A 14,931-nucleotide genomic window follows, 5' to 3' on the forward strand; every position below is an offset into this window, starting at 1 on the left:
GGGGCGACCCGCACCTTGATTCAAGGAAGAAAGAAGAAGGACCGTACAGCCATTCTGACCCAGGAAGAAGAGGACACCTACTGTTTTGGCTCCAGCCGTACCGGCTGGTCCTGACTCCGACCTACCTAGAGCGAAGTAACCAGCGTGTCCAGCTGCCCCCCAGAGTCTGGAGGACCTGCCCTGCACCCACCTTACAGATTCTGTCTCTAGTAAGCACCGGATTTGCTTACCAAAGACTCCGAGACCAGAACCCAGACCCAAATGGCTCTGCGGTCCTGCACCACTCTGCACCCGACACCCACGGCCCGAGATCGAGTGGCCCAACCCCACGAGGATGTCTCCCCAGTGATCCTGACCTGGCATCTTGTGATCCCGACCTCCCTCAAGCTTTAAGACGAGGCCTGCATTCTCAACTTGAGGGTCCCGCCGACCGCGACCGAAGTTGGTAAGAAGCCTGATGTCAAAAGACACCCCTGCATCAGACGCCCCACGCCTTTGGATGGCCCAACCAACAGTTTCCCGGCATCCCCCAAGAACCCAACTTACCCCTCCAGCCGGTGTTCGCCTTCAGGAAGTCTTTCTGCCAGAGCCTGCAGCCTCTTTGCTGAACCGGAGCTCTCCATTGGAATCCACAGGGTCCCCGACGTCTTCTTGGCACACTGCACCCGGCTGCCCCGGTGCAGCTAGTGGTGCATCTCCTGTGCTGATTGTTGGCCCCTGCAGTGCCGACCTTAAACCCAGGAGCTTTGCTCCCACACCCGAGTGGTCTGCTTGTAAGCTGTCCCTGACCAAAGGCCCTCTAAGCCCCATTGGCTAACGTTCGGTCCCTGCACTCTGCAGAAGTCCGCCCCAGTTACGCTAGTGGTGCAATTTGAGTGCCTAGCTAGAGCTTGGGAACCTTAGTCCCAACCCCCAAAACTCCCACTCATATGTCATTTACCTACCTGAGAAACCGCTAACACTTTTTCCCCATAGGAACCAATGTTGTGATGTTTTGTTCTTGAAAATGTTGAGCTGAACTTTGTATGAAAGAAATAGTAACTAAACTGCAAACCTTAAAAAAGTCTTACTTACCTTGTATTGTGAGATCCCCGGTGTGGTATTTAGGCATACCACCCGAGTAGTTGATGTAATCCAAAAGTAATCTTAAAGTATTTCAACAGTAATTACTGTGCAATTTAAACTGTTTTGAAAGCCAAGGCAAACCTGTAATGATTGCAAATTCAACCACAAATGTTCTTCCTTGTAAATTCTTGCATGTGAGAGTATATGTCACTTACCTGTGCCTAGTCCTGCATGGTTCTAAAAATAAAACATAAGTGTACCTTTTTTATACTTACCTAATTGGTCTGGATTCAGTCTCTGAGTGTGTGCTATCAGTCTTAAGTGAGTGAATACAATAAATGCTTAACAGACCCTCTGGATAAGCCTAACTGCTCGCCCACACTACCACAAAGGGAGCTGTTAGTACTTACCTAATTTAGCCTCTGCTATACCTCTGGGGACTCCCTAGACTCTGTGCACACTATACCTTACTTTAGTATAGTTTATACTGAGCCAGCTTCCTACAGCATCATCAATCACAGTAACAGAAACACTCAGGCGCCATTTAGAATGTTACTTATGCTTGATATTTACTATAGTTTGCTATCTGCGAATGAAAATCTTCTCAAACTCCATAATCCTAAAAGTATGAGAAGTCAACACTAGTATGTTTGTATGTGTGGGTGAGGAGTTTTACTATAAACAAAAGGCCATAATTGGAACTTAGCAGACAGAGTATTATGTTTCAGTCCACACTACCTTTTGCAGAATACAGGTACAATAAAAATCAATATTACAAATAGGTTGTATTGAGGTAAAAAAAGAGTCAAAGAATAATTCTAATTTCCGTTATACATGTTTTGGAAGGACTCACAAGCATTTCTTTTTGTACAAGGCAAATGGGAATTACAAGTATAATAATAGGACTATTCCAGGATTATCAAGCACGGCGTTAACATTATCGCCGCTTTAGCGGCAGAAAACTGCCGCTAAAGCGGCGATAATGGGCTTGATAATATGCCGCAGAGAATCCCAATTGAAGCCCAGGTTGACACCAGAACATGGGCTTCTATGGGAATTCTCAAGGGCATATTATCAAGCCCATTATCGCTGCTTTAGCGGCAGGTTTCTGCCGCTAAAGTGGCGATAATTTTAACGCCGTTTCTTGATAATATGCCCCTTAGTGTGTTACAGCAGATCAAACTATGGACAGTAATACTTCTATACATTATCCCAACATATATTCTAGAGTGCTGAACATAAGCGATCTGGGCTAGTCTTACAGCATTGACTGAATGTAAATAGAGGTGTAGAACCAAGAAAAGCCCACCTCAAGGAGGAGTGGGGGCTTGGCGGTGCAGGAATCACCCGAGTCTACTCTTACCCTCCTTATATAATAAAGTGGACCCGGAAACCTTTGTCTGCAGAGAGAACCACCTTTATTACAATAGCTCAGGCTATGGAACAGAGTCCCAAGCTAGTCAGAGACAATACCCAGGAGGCTGCTGCTTTACTCCACAGCGAACAAGCCTTATATACATTTTTAACCCACTCTTTTGGTATTCAGTCCATTGTTCAATCAGGGCGGTGTTTGCAGTTGATAACCTGATCAAGGCGATGTTTGTAGTTGATGACCTGATCAAGGCGATGTTTGTAGTTGATGACCTGATCAAGGCGGTGTTTGTAGTTGATAACCTGATCAAGGCGATGTTTGTAGTTGATGACCCGATCAAGGCGGTGTTTGTAGTTGATGACCTGATCAAGGCGGTGTTTGTAGTTGATGACCTGATCAAGGCTCGGCATTCAGACCATTGTTCAATCAGCTTGATCAAGGCTCTGCATTCAGATCATTGTTCAATCAGATTGATCAAGGCTCGGTCAGGCAGACCATTGTCCAGATAACCTGATCAAGGTGTCAAGGATGTTTACCAAGCAGGAAGCAGAAGATGAAAAACAAGCTTGTTTACATAGGGCGTAGGTGTCTCATGGCTTTCTGTTGATGAATTGGCTAACTGCAAAAAACAGGGGGACTTGGGTATGCGATAGTTTTGAGCGTCAGCAGAAGTGGAGGCTGTAGGCAGGGTTTTGTCACGAGATGGCAAGGAATGGAGGAATGTAAGGAAATTAATAGAACCTAGTAAAAACTCATTTTCTTCAGAGGATTGCGGGGAGGACAGCAGACACTTAAATGACCTTCTGTGATGGTCTCTTAATTAAATATGCCTCCTTTGTTCTGTCCCATTCCCCTCTTCCCTTGCCCGCATGCTTGTGATTACTGTGTTTCATCAAGAAGTCAGTGATAAAGAGAGATAGTCTCAGTTCAGAAGATCCATATACCCTGCCACAGGTTCTGGCTTTAAGGTAAGCGCTTCAGATTGTGACACGTTCAGTAATTCCCTTTCAAGTGGATACTCTAGCGATAGAATTCCCACCTTGTGCATCTCCCCAAATGCCTAACTGGCTCCCAAAAACTCTGCAATAAGTCCTATGTGTCAGTAGGTGGCACCATCACCTCAATCATGACTTGATCCGGCCTACGGACATGACGACACAGAGCCACAAATAGACACCACCCTTGTGTGCTGACGTCAGTTGTACCCTATTTTACATTGTACACAAAACAAACCTGGAACCGTATTACTCCTGAAAGACTACTCCATCGAACGATGTAGGTGGGCAGATGAGTGGTGCGGTATTCGCAGTTCGATTGAGTATCCACCACAACGAGCATTTCAAAAGGTAGGTAACTTATTATTCTAATAGATACTTCTAACTGCAGATTACTTGTGAATCAGTACCAAAGCAGTATCCCCTTGAAGGAATTATTTCTGAAGAATGGACTCATCAAGAAGTCCTGCAGTACTGGGAAGGCAAAATGGCTGTCCCTGCAGACTTGAGAATTGATGCAGTGAAGCCTGGTGAAAGTATGGACAGATGCCCACATGGCGACCTGGAAAATGTCCAAAATTCGAATACCTCTAGCTAGGGTTGTGGTGGGGTCTTTCACCACGGTGGAACAAGCCATATGACCCTTAGGTGGGTCCTTCTTAGCCAAGGCATAATACTGTTGGATGCAAAGGGCAATCCATCTTGATATGGTACCTTTCTGAATCAACTTTCCTTTCTTCGCACTGGAGAACCCAACAAATAATTGATTGTTAACAATGTACTCCTAAATCATATCAATGAAGAAACAAAGAGAACGTTGTGGGCCCGCTCGGTATAGCTCTGCCTCCTCTTTATATAGAGGGGATAGATGCCTGGGACATGATAGGCTGCCCCATATGGAAGGATGACATCAATTTCAGATGAAAGGATGTACATGTTCTAAGGACCAGCTTGTCAGGGAAAAAATAATATATGGATGATGCACTGGCAAGGGCTGCAGCTTCCTAATACGATAGGCAAAAGTGATGACATTAGAAATACACTTTTCAGGGTCAAGAACCTCAGGGAACAGCTGTGGGGAGAGGCTTGAAGGGAGCACACATCAAAAAGGTTAGATGTAAATTATGGTCCTACTGCAGCATAGTGAAAGAGTGGAGGGGGGCAGGGGTAAGATATGTGAAAGCCCTTTTAAAAAACACATCACATCTGGTGATTTGATAATGATGGCTGGTTGGACAAACAAAGAAAGGCCAGAAGGATTGATAACTAAACCGTAACTGTGCCCATAGCAAAGACTTGCTGGGCCAAAGACAAAACAAACAACTGAACAACAGATTGTTTTGCCTGGAGAGGATCGACTCGCTTCTGTTCACACCAGGTGACAAATTTACCACAGCGGTTCAAATACAGACTTGGTAGAGGGGCAGCAACCAGAATGGCATCCGCCATTTCTGGAGAAAGATTGAACCCTCCTAGGTGGATCCGTTCAATTTTCACCCATCGAGGTGTAGATTATGGAACAAAACTATGCCCTGCTGCTTAGGTAACAGAACCTCCTGTAGTGGAGGGCATATACTCAGTGTCAGGATTTCTGCATACCAGACTCTGAGTTAAGTCCGGGGCTATTAGAATGAGCTACGCTTCGTTCAACCTTACAATTTCATCACCTGCAGTAACAGACACAGAGGTGGCAAGACGTAAATGAGGTTTAAGTTGCACTGAGGGCAGAATGCATCTCCTAAAAACCCTTGAGGGGTTAACTCAAGGGTAAGAGCGCAAAACTGGGTAGTGAGTGCTTTTGGAGGTGGCATAAAGGTCTACCAGCGGCGCGCCCCACTGTGTGAAGATGCTAGTCCCACTTTTCGGTGCAGACGCCACTAGGGCTCTGCAAGATGACACCTGTTGAGGTTGTCTAGCCTGATGTTGCAGGATCCTGCTAGATGAACGACCGCCAGTTAGAACCTGTGAAGTGGAAGCCAAAGCTACAACTTCAGTGTCTCCAGACAGATGATCGGTGATCCGAGGGTTTCTTCCTTGTTACAATACTACACAGCGGTTGTGTTGTTTATCAGAACCTAGATCAACCTGCTCTTTGTAGTCAGGCAAAAGGGCCTCTAGAGCCAGTCGAATGGCATGCAGCTCTTAAGATTAATGTGGTGGCACTGCTCCACTGGAGACTGGAGGCCTCTGATCCCCACATTATCCTGGTGACCTTCCAAAAAAAGAAACAGTGCTTACATTACCACCATGACGTCTGAACCTGGTAAGGAGAATGGTCTGTTGCAGGTCAGATTGGTGTAGATTATCTACAACCAAAGCACTGAGCCATCTCGTCAGAGGTACTGATCTTGTCCAAGAGGCTTCCCCAATGTTGGCCCCACTTCACTTGTAGGTTCATTTGAAGGGCCCGCAGGTGCCACTGAGTGTGAGGCACCAGCAGGGTGCAAGATGCTCAGAACCATCAAGGCTGGAATAGGGTCATAGCCTGAATATCCAGAAGAACAGCAGTTGGAAAAGCCTTCAGAGCGACCATGTACATAACAGTAGTATCTGTGGAGGCTCAAAAGTGGAACTGGGACTTGGACTTGCTGATTGAAAACCCCAGGGTTAACAGCCAATGTCGGTACTCTGAGAATAACTGAGCAAACACCTCCTTCACCTGCTAGGCGGGTCCACCCTCTATAATAAGCAATACTAACATTGGCCTCACAACCGCCCTGTGACTATCTTAGATAACATTCTCGACTGGATCTGACTGAGTATGCCCAAATCTCTACTATTGGGACTTGGAGCTCACGCAATAGTATTTCTCAGGCTTCAGTTGTGTATTTAATACTTTTAAGCCCTACATCACTTCTGTGGTCCTCTGACAGAACTGATGCCTCATGTCATTGATATATAAATAAATGCACGTATAGCACCTACCTTTTGGCCAGAGTGGAACAAATCGCACTTGTGTGTGCCACAACCCACCAGGAGGCAGAGCTCACTGTTGGTTCACAAGATAAAGTGTGCTTTAATAAAGTTTTCAAACTTTGATGGTGCTGGCACCAGAAAAAACCCAGCGTAGCCAGATTTTTAATAGCTCCTCCATATCACCCTTTGGCTCCTTTCATAAAATTTAATTTTCTCTGCTGGCCAGTTTGGCGTAGGGCCCTTCAACTGGACTGTTAAGTTATTGCTTACGCAGTAAGGGTCGGCAACATAATTCCATAATGGACCTGAATTCTCCTGTCCACCTCATTCGGTTCTGTCTCCAAGAAACGAGTGTTGTTGCCCCGTGCACACTGACAACCTCCCCCAACAAAGCTTATGTGTATGTTTGGTACGTACAAGCAGTGTTATAAACACAAAAAGAAAGGGAAACAATATAAGTACAAATGAGGATAAACGTATAGCTCAACTTAAGGTGCTATGTACTGATTGATAAACGTCACCTAGAGTGTCACCACCTTTGTCCTTGTACCCATGTATATACCGTGGGCTGTTCACTGAGGGCCTTCATAAAGCCCACATTGAAAGGAAAAAAATCTTCTCCTGTAGGTTTTCTACCAAGTTTGGAATAATATTCCATCGTTTGTGGAGTTCACAAAGAATCTTGGTAGTACCTCTGAAAGTCTAAACAGGTAGTTCCAGGAGTACTTCGAAAACGTACTCTTGACGGTTTTCTACCATATGGAAAATCTGCTTGAATAAATGTTGTCGAAATTTGAACTTCCATTTGTGTGTTTTTTTTATCTTTCCACCACAAAGGAGTAAATATTTTCCCAGTTGGAATCCCCTAGCACTACACCCCTTTGTAATATTGGGGTTGCCCCTTCTCTGTTATAGAAAAGTAGTTCGTTACTCCTTGCGCCTTTACACGTGTTTCCAGGGTAGGAAAATTGTGAATCTACAACAGTAAAAAGCTGATGATTTTCCACCATCATCAGCGCAATTTACAATTGTGAAATGTACTATCACCACTTTTTTTTCTTATACCTAAGTAACACTCAGGTGTACACGATCCTTTCTGTGAGTCCTGAGAGCTCCAAGCTCCGCGTGGAGAGGTGGGAACAGAACCGGCATGCATCTGGCTCGGTTGATTTCGTTTCATACTCTGGGATAACTTCCCATCCTTCCTGATTAAGCGCTCACTGTTAATTAGACCTGAGGGTTTTAGAAAGCCTGTCTCAAGTTAACCATCCTGGATTTATCTCTGTGAAGGGGGAACAAGGCTGCGAAGCTGCTGGCTCGGCATTTCTGTGGAACGAGGTTGTGACTAATAGAAAGAAATGGCGGCGGATCTACCCCTCGCCTATGAGCGCCCTTGGTAATTACCGTCAGCCCAGCACTTCCCGAGGAACGCTGCGATTTGAAGCCGCACGTGTCGACGCGGTTTACGTTCCAACACCTGGTACAGTATTTTTTTTATATTTCTCAAAACTTCGGATATTTTAAGTCTGAGATTTCCTCACGTATGTTTCTTGCCTACGTTAAATTAATTTTCAAATAATTCCAGTAGTACGCCTTTAATGGTCAGACTGCGCCACCTTCCCAGCAGTACGCACGATTCTAATCCCTTATACGCACGTTTCCATAAGCAGAAATGTAATGATAAAGTTCTGCTCTAATTTTTTTTGTTTCAACCTATGGAAAATACTTTTTCCCTTTGAAAAAGCCCATTACCTCTTCGTCCGTCTTCCTGGATGCAGTCCTTATGCATGATACTTCTCCTTTCTGGCAGAACCAATTCCCTAGCTGAAACCCAAAAAGTTCCTCCAAGATGGACCCTGTTACCCATGAGCCACCACAAAAGGGAGGGACAAACTAAGCACTTCCTCCTGTAACATACCATGCCAAAAGACACAAGAAAGCAGAAAATGGTCAACTGCCATGCCGGGTGGGAGCACTGCATCCAGGAATACCAGGACTCGGAGTAATGAAGATTACCAGTAAGTAACCAGGGCATTCCCATCCTAATTAGCTTCAGCTAAGCCAATAGGTTTTGCCTCTACAGGAGCTATTGGCTTTGCCAATGTCTTTTAGCCATGTTGTACAGCAGAGTAGAGTGGCATGGCATAGAGGGTCTTGGTTGGTGTACCTTACAGTGTAGTGGCGTAGAGTAGGGTGCAATGGCATAAGGTACAGAACAGTGGCATAAAGTACAGGGTAGGGAGTGGGAGGGAAAAGAAGTAACATGGAAAGGTGGGCGGGAATAGAAGCTACATAGACGGAGCTATGGGAGACGGACAGAAAACACAAGCAGTCATATGGAGTGCTTTAACACAAAGGAAAAAGTAACTCCAAAAATGGGAGCAGTGGATGGGGGCAAGTACTTGGTAAATGCTCCAGGGGAGGACCAAACACAAGAGAACATGATGCCTGCATGCCGTGACAAACAGGGACGAAGGAAATGAGAGCAATCTGAAGCTAAGAAATTCGAAACATGTCTTGCATGCACTGTGTAGGCGAAACCTTAAAAGAAGATATCCTATTAAAAATATTCTGACCACAACTCTGCTTGTTTGAAACAAATCCATCGACTTTTAGTGGAGCAGAAAAAGTCATTAAATTTTGCACTATTTACAGAGACACAATGAGAAAGCATATTAGAGCGCTTTGAGGGAACAACCTTGCACTTGCAAGAAGCATGCAGGAAGTACTGACCTTTGGCTTTCTAACTTTGGAATTTCCTAAAAAACATTTAAAAAAATTCCATTTTCTCTCTCTATCTCTCTATCTCTCTCTATCTCTCTCTCATATACAGTCCCTAGTTGCCTTCCACTTGAGAGAGAAAGAATTTATAAAAAGAAGAAAACAAAAAGGTCCACACTCTACAAAAACAAATGCAGGGCATACCACCACACAGCAGACAGGTTAGAACTCCGAGTCCTCCACTTGAGGTGCACGAGCCACCAAAAGCTCGAGCTAGATGCCTGACTCTGGCTCAGATTGAGGTCATCTTCGACCCTCACGCCAACAACAATCAGGCTTCTGTCTGCAGCAACATTCTAACCTCATGCATCAAGAACTGAAGACCATGCATTAACATTTGATTTAAAATAGAAGGCTGGGAAAAAACCTCAAGTTGTTGCCGAGCTGCACAGTATGAAACAATAAAACCTGTGATCAATCCTGCCTGCGCTGATCACAAATTGTGTGATTCTCGGCAAATATTTCATTTTACCAAGCCTCCTTTCAATCACCATCAGAGTACCTTCAAATATATAAGTTCAGGGTTTGCGCTCTGCAAGAAAACTCAGGTTTGATTTATATGTTATAATGTTGCTCAGTCCATAAGTATTTAGGCCAAATGTATGGTATACATGACAACTGACTGCCTCTAATGGCATTGTTGTGTGCAGAAACGTTTTAAAATTCATGTTTAAAACTATCACCTTTAGTGAATACCTCTCAATGTGGGGATATAATCTGATGTACTAAAGTTAAGCGCTTCCAATGTGTTTAAGAAATACACTTGTTTGAATTTTGAAGGGACTTTAATATTTGTTCATGATGTTTGTTGTATAGTTTACGTAAAAAATATGGTCAGGGTTCAGTTCCTGTAGGGCCTTCTAGAGCCAAGCCAGACCCTTGGCTCGGCTCTCCCTGTTATTGTGTTGGCAAGCCCACTTCTTTCCTCCACCAATAGTCACTTCTCCTGTGACAGGGTCTATGGAACAGATCCCACTCCCATTGACTTTGAAGCGCTATGAAGTGGCTGCAAGACAATAAGCTCGGCCTTTGCAAGTGAAAATCTATCATAAAGACCTCATCTTGGGCAGACACTAATTATCTAAAGGCTCATAAATGAACCTTATGAAATTTGAAGTACTTCTAAGCTGACGACCTGACTTTTCGTATAAGCACCTTGGGGACCACACACCTACATACCTGCTCAAGTGCCTGGATACCCTCTTGTGTGATTAGTGTGCTATACAAATCAACATAACATAACATTACCATGATGTTCACTCATTTTCAAAGCACTGGCTGCCAACAGATACTATTTTAAGGGTGTGTTGACGAGCCAAACAGAATGCAATTAACACGTACAGGTCATGCACTTCACAGAAATCTTCTGGCCGCCTCCTATTCCATCAACTCAATAACTAGAACCACACTTTATTTTTTTTTTTTTTTAAATTTGTTTATTAAAGTTTTCAGTACCATACAGCGTATTGGCGTAATAAACATTGTACTCTACAACCATGAGAAAACAGTAACACACAAAAAAAAAAACACTTCGAAAGAAAAGGGGCACAGTAGCGACCAGAAATCACAATAAGCATGGTGATGCAATCTCGCATCGGTGGCGCAATACCAGTATATTGAGGAAGACGATGACACATTAGCATAGATCAGCAGTCAACACTACACATTATCAGCGTGAGTCTGGAGTAGCAAATATTCCCGGAGAGGGGTCCAAATGTCATTTGGTCTGGATGCGACCGGCAGTTCCTCTGCATACAATTCTAATTGCTCACGGCAGTAGATCAAGTCCTTCATCCAATCGGCAAGTTTTGGGCCAAACTTACTGTCCCAAGTAAACAGCAGGAGTGCAACTCTAACAAACTTGCCCACATTGGCCCTGACCTGAGGGACAAAGCCAAGGAGGCATTCCAGGGGCGTGCCTCTAAGAACAATACCTGTCATGGCATGTAGGCGTGCAACAACAAGTTCCCAAAATTGAAAGACTGTGGCACGCTGCCAGGCAAGGTGGGCAAAATCAGCATTCCCTGTACCACTGCGCTTACACTTGTCAGAATCTCTGAGGTCCATTTTATACAATTTAACAGGGGTATGATACATTTGATGGATGAATTTAAAATGGATTATGCGCAAGTTGCCGTTTGGTGTGAGGCAGCCCGTTAACATGCAAATTTGTTCTCATTCTTTCATAGTGATTTGAGGGGCTATGAATGTGTTCCAGCGCACTAGACTAAGATCCGGCTCACAGATCGTTTCAGCCTGCACTCTCTTGAATAGTTTAGTAATTAGTTTTTCTTGGATGGGGCTACCAGCAAGAGTTGGAGTGATTGAAGTACAGCAGGTTCGGCAGGGAAGTCAGGGTAATGAACCCTCAGCGCGCGCTTTAGGCGGTAACAGGAGTATTGAAACAGGAATGTAGGATTCTGGATGTATGCTAGGTCCTCCTCAGTAACCTAACTACCCCCCTGGAATAAATCTCTCATGTGTGTGATGCCAGCCTCCTTTAGAGCCGTTAGAGGCCCTTTTTCCCACGCGACAGACAAGGCCGCGTGACCAGCCAGGGGTAATGCAGGGGCATACAGGGGGAGTTTATGCGCGCGCTTTCCTATCGCCTGCCAGGCTGCAATAGTGGTATCAATAGTGTTGATGTCAGATCTAGGCGTATTTCAATGAGTGTGAGTCAGAATGCCCCCGAGTGGCACGGGGTGCGAATCTCCGTCCTCTACCGCTAAATGCGGAATATAATTATGTGTCCGGAACCAATAGTAGGCATATTGCGCCTGTGCACACAAATAGTAGACATAAAAGTCAGGCGCAGCAAACCCCCCTTTATCATATCCGAGCGACAGTGTATGCCAACTTATTCTGGGCTGTTTACCCCCCCACACCAGTCGTAATAGCTGTGTTTGCACTGTTTTAAAAAAATGCTTGGTAAGTTTGATTGGAATGTTGCAGAACAAGTATAGAAATCGCGAGAGGATAATCGTTTTAATGACTGCAACACGATCTGCAAGGGACAATGGGAGATGGGACCACCTGTCCACTTGTTGTACCAGAGTGCTATAAGCTGGACCATAGTTTTCCCTTATCACAGTGACAGGGTCGCAATGTACCCAGACCCCAAGATATTTAACCGGGTCCGCGGACCACACTAAAGGATATTCAAGTTGAGGCTGGGTCGTAATCAGTGTCAATGGAATGATAACCGATTTTTCCCAATTAATAAGGAGTCCAGAGAAGAGGCCAAATTTGATATATTCTCGTATGATCGGAGATAGATGTATTTGAGGATCACGGATGAAAAGGACCATATCGTCCGCGTACAACTAGAACCACACTTCTGCTAACATCTGCCGATGTCTAGAGGCACCGCGACCTGACAAGGAAGCAAGCACTGCACACTCTGCTCCACTGCAGTGCATCCCACTGCAGAAGACAATGTGCCTGTCCAAAAGAAGGAAAGGCAATATCGCTTCAGCACTAAGCGTGTGCCCTCCATGCATTATCCAAATGGAGAGCACATTGCACTATGTAATCGGATGTACTACATCCAGGCCTGGGGTAGCCCCACCAAACCCATCCAAACTTTATTGCCTTGCCCATACACGATGTATGACAGAATATCAGCTGCACGACAAGTGGCAGAGATGAGGCTGCAGTAAATCGTAGACAATCCTTTAAAGACCTATTGCATGCATCAACTCAAAACTAGATTGTGAGAAATTTGGATACACATTAATGCCAAAATACCTAATGAAAGCGTCTTGCAATTTGAGCGCCCTTGAGATAAATTGAGATAAATGAATAACCCAAGCGTCTGCTGTACTGACGTTCAGGGGCCGATTTGAATTCTCACACGGCAAACTCAGCCTTGTATCCTTCAAAGGTTTAAGAATTGAGTATCTTGAGGTGGGTTAATTGTAACACATTGTTTTGTGTTCAACGAAACACCTAAATATGCGGTATTACATGACAAAGTTTCTACGACGGTCAACCTACATTGGCGCTAGGCTGCTGAAACGGTGCCATAGCGGAAAGAAAGGACAGGAATGCACCGTATTGCTTAAATACTGGGTATTCCTGCCCTTTCACTTTGGCGTAGGACAACACAGCAAGGTGCCTTGCTGAGCTGCCCTACGCCAAAATCCCATTAATAAGCTCCTTAGGTGCACATGCATCAAGCAAACCAAAAGCGAATCCTTAATAGCGAGAAATAAGGAATCGTTATTAAGGAATCGCTTTTGGGCATGCATCAACAGATTCGGTCATTATTAGCGATTCCTTAAAAATCGCTATTTTTACCGAATATACAATAGCGGGGCATGCAAACTCCGAATAGCTAATAGTGAGTTCGGTAATACCGAATTAGCAAATAGCGAATTCGGTATTAGCGAAATCGCAAATGACCGCGTCGCACCGGGAACGTGCAGATGACATCACCAACCAGGAAATACAGCTGCCCCACCCTCATTGCATCGACAGAGGAGCAAACAGGAGCACTGACTGCAGACTGCCTGTGCAGACTGAAGCCACACAGACTGTTCCATCTGCTAAAATACACCATCCATGGAGAAGGAAGCCCCATCCAGCGCTGAGGCTGCGCGCAAGTGCAAGTTCTCCGACAGGGAGCTGGAGCTCCTAATTGAGGGAGTCTCGAGCAAGCACGATCGCCTCTTCGGCAAGCTGTCCCTCAAGGTGCCTGAGGCGGAGAAGCGCTGCATATGGCTGCGCATCCGCGAGAGGGTGAATGCAGTAGGTGTGACGCCCCGCAGCATCGACGACCTAAAAAAAAGGTGGTACGACCTGCGGAAGCGTGCGAAGGAGAGGATAGCAGAGAGGCTCCGGGACGCAAGCAGAACGGGAGGCGGCCCTTCCACGGTCCAGGCTAACACTGCCCTGGAGGAGCTGGTGGAAGGAACAATTGAGCGGGAAGCCGTCGTGGGAGTGACCCAGATGGACACGTCCGGCGCAGCCACAAGTGCCCAAGGTAAGATGCATGCCTGTTGCCATACCCAGCATAGCATAAATCCCATTCCAGGCCCCCGGCAGGATCTGAGTGTGCATGCAGCTTTGCAACACACAGCTTTACTCCTAACACTAGTGCATCATGGGAGTTGTAGTCTACTCAGGCAAATGTGCATGTAAAGGGGTAAATGCAATAACCATTCACCAGATCAGTAGAAGCTGGGTATAGACAGTATATTTAGTGGATCACAGAGGGACATGTATGTGTACAACACTACGTAGGTCTAACTATCCCACTAACCATGCACTGTTTCACACACAGATGCATCACCTTGTGGAAATATGGATTTTTCTGGTCAGTTATGTCCCCTATCTTGGACCCCAACGGTCCCATGTGCATGTCACAAGTACATGTATGTTTCCCTCCAGTTCCAGTTATGAAGACGCAAACACATGTGCGTCCACCGTCAACATGTCCTTTGACAGATCCGCCATGAATAGGCCGGATATTCCATTCCTAAATATGAAAGGCCACCGGCTTTATATGGTTCACTTATGCCACTTTACAGTCCAGGCAAGTAGGCCCTGATTCTGTCATCAAAACTCCTCTTGCCTTCTGCCTCTGAAAGCTCCAGTCCGAGCCTGCATCTGTGACCATGAACTTTGTCTCATTCTCTGCGCGGCTCACGAAGCCTGACATCAGCCTACTCTCTGCCAAGAACTGTATTTCACCTTCGAATTATCTGCTTCCCCCTCAGCCGATGCATTCCTGCCTAGTAGTTTAAGTAAACATTCTTCCAGTTACCAAGCAAAAAGGCCCAACTTCTCTGTCCTCATGCA

This window comes from Triturus cristatus, chromosome 3_2 (assembly GCF_964204655.1).
Source record: "Triturus cristatus chromosome 3_2, aTriCri1.1, whole genome shotgun sequence".
Lineage (NCBI taxonomy): Eukaryota > Metazoa > Chordata > Amphibia > Caudata > Salamandridae > Triturus > Triturus cristatus.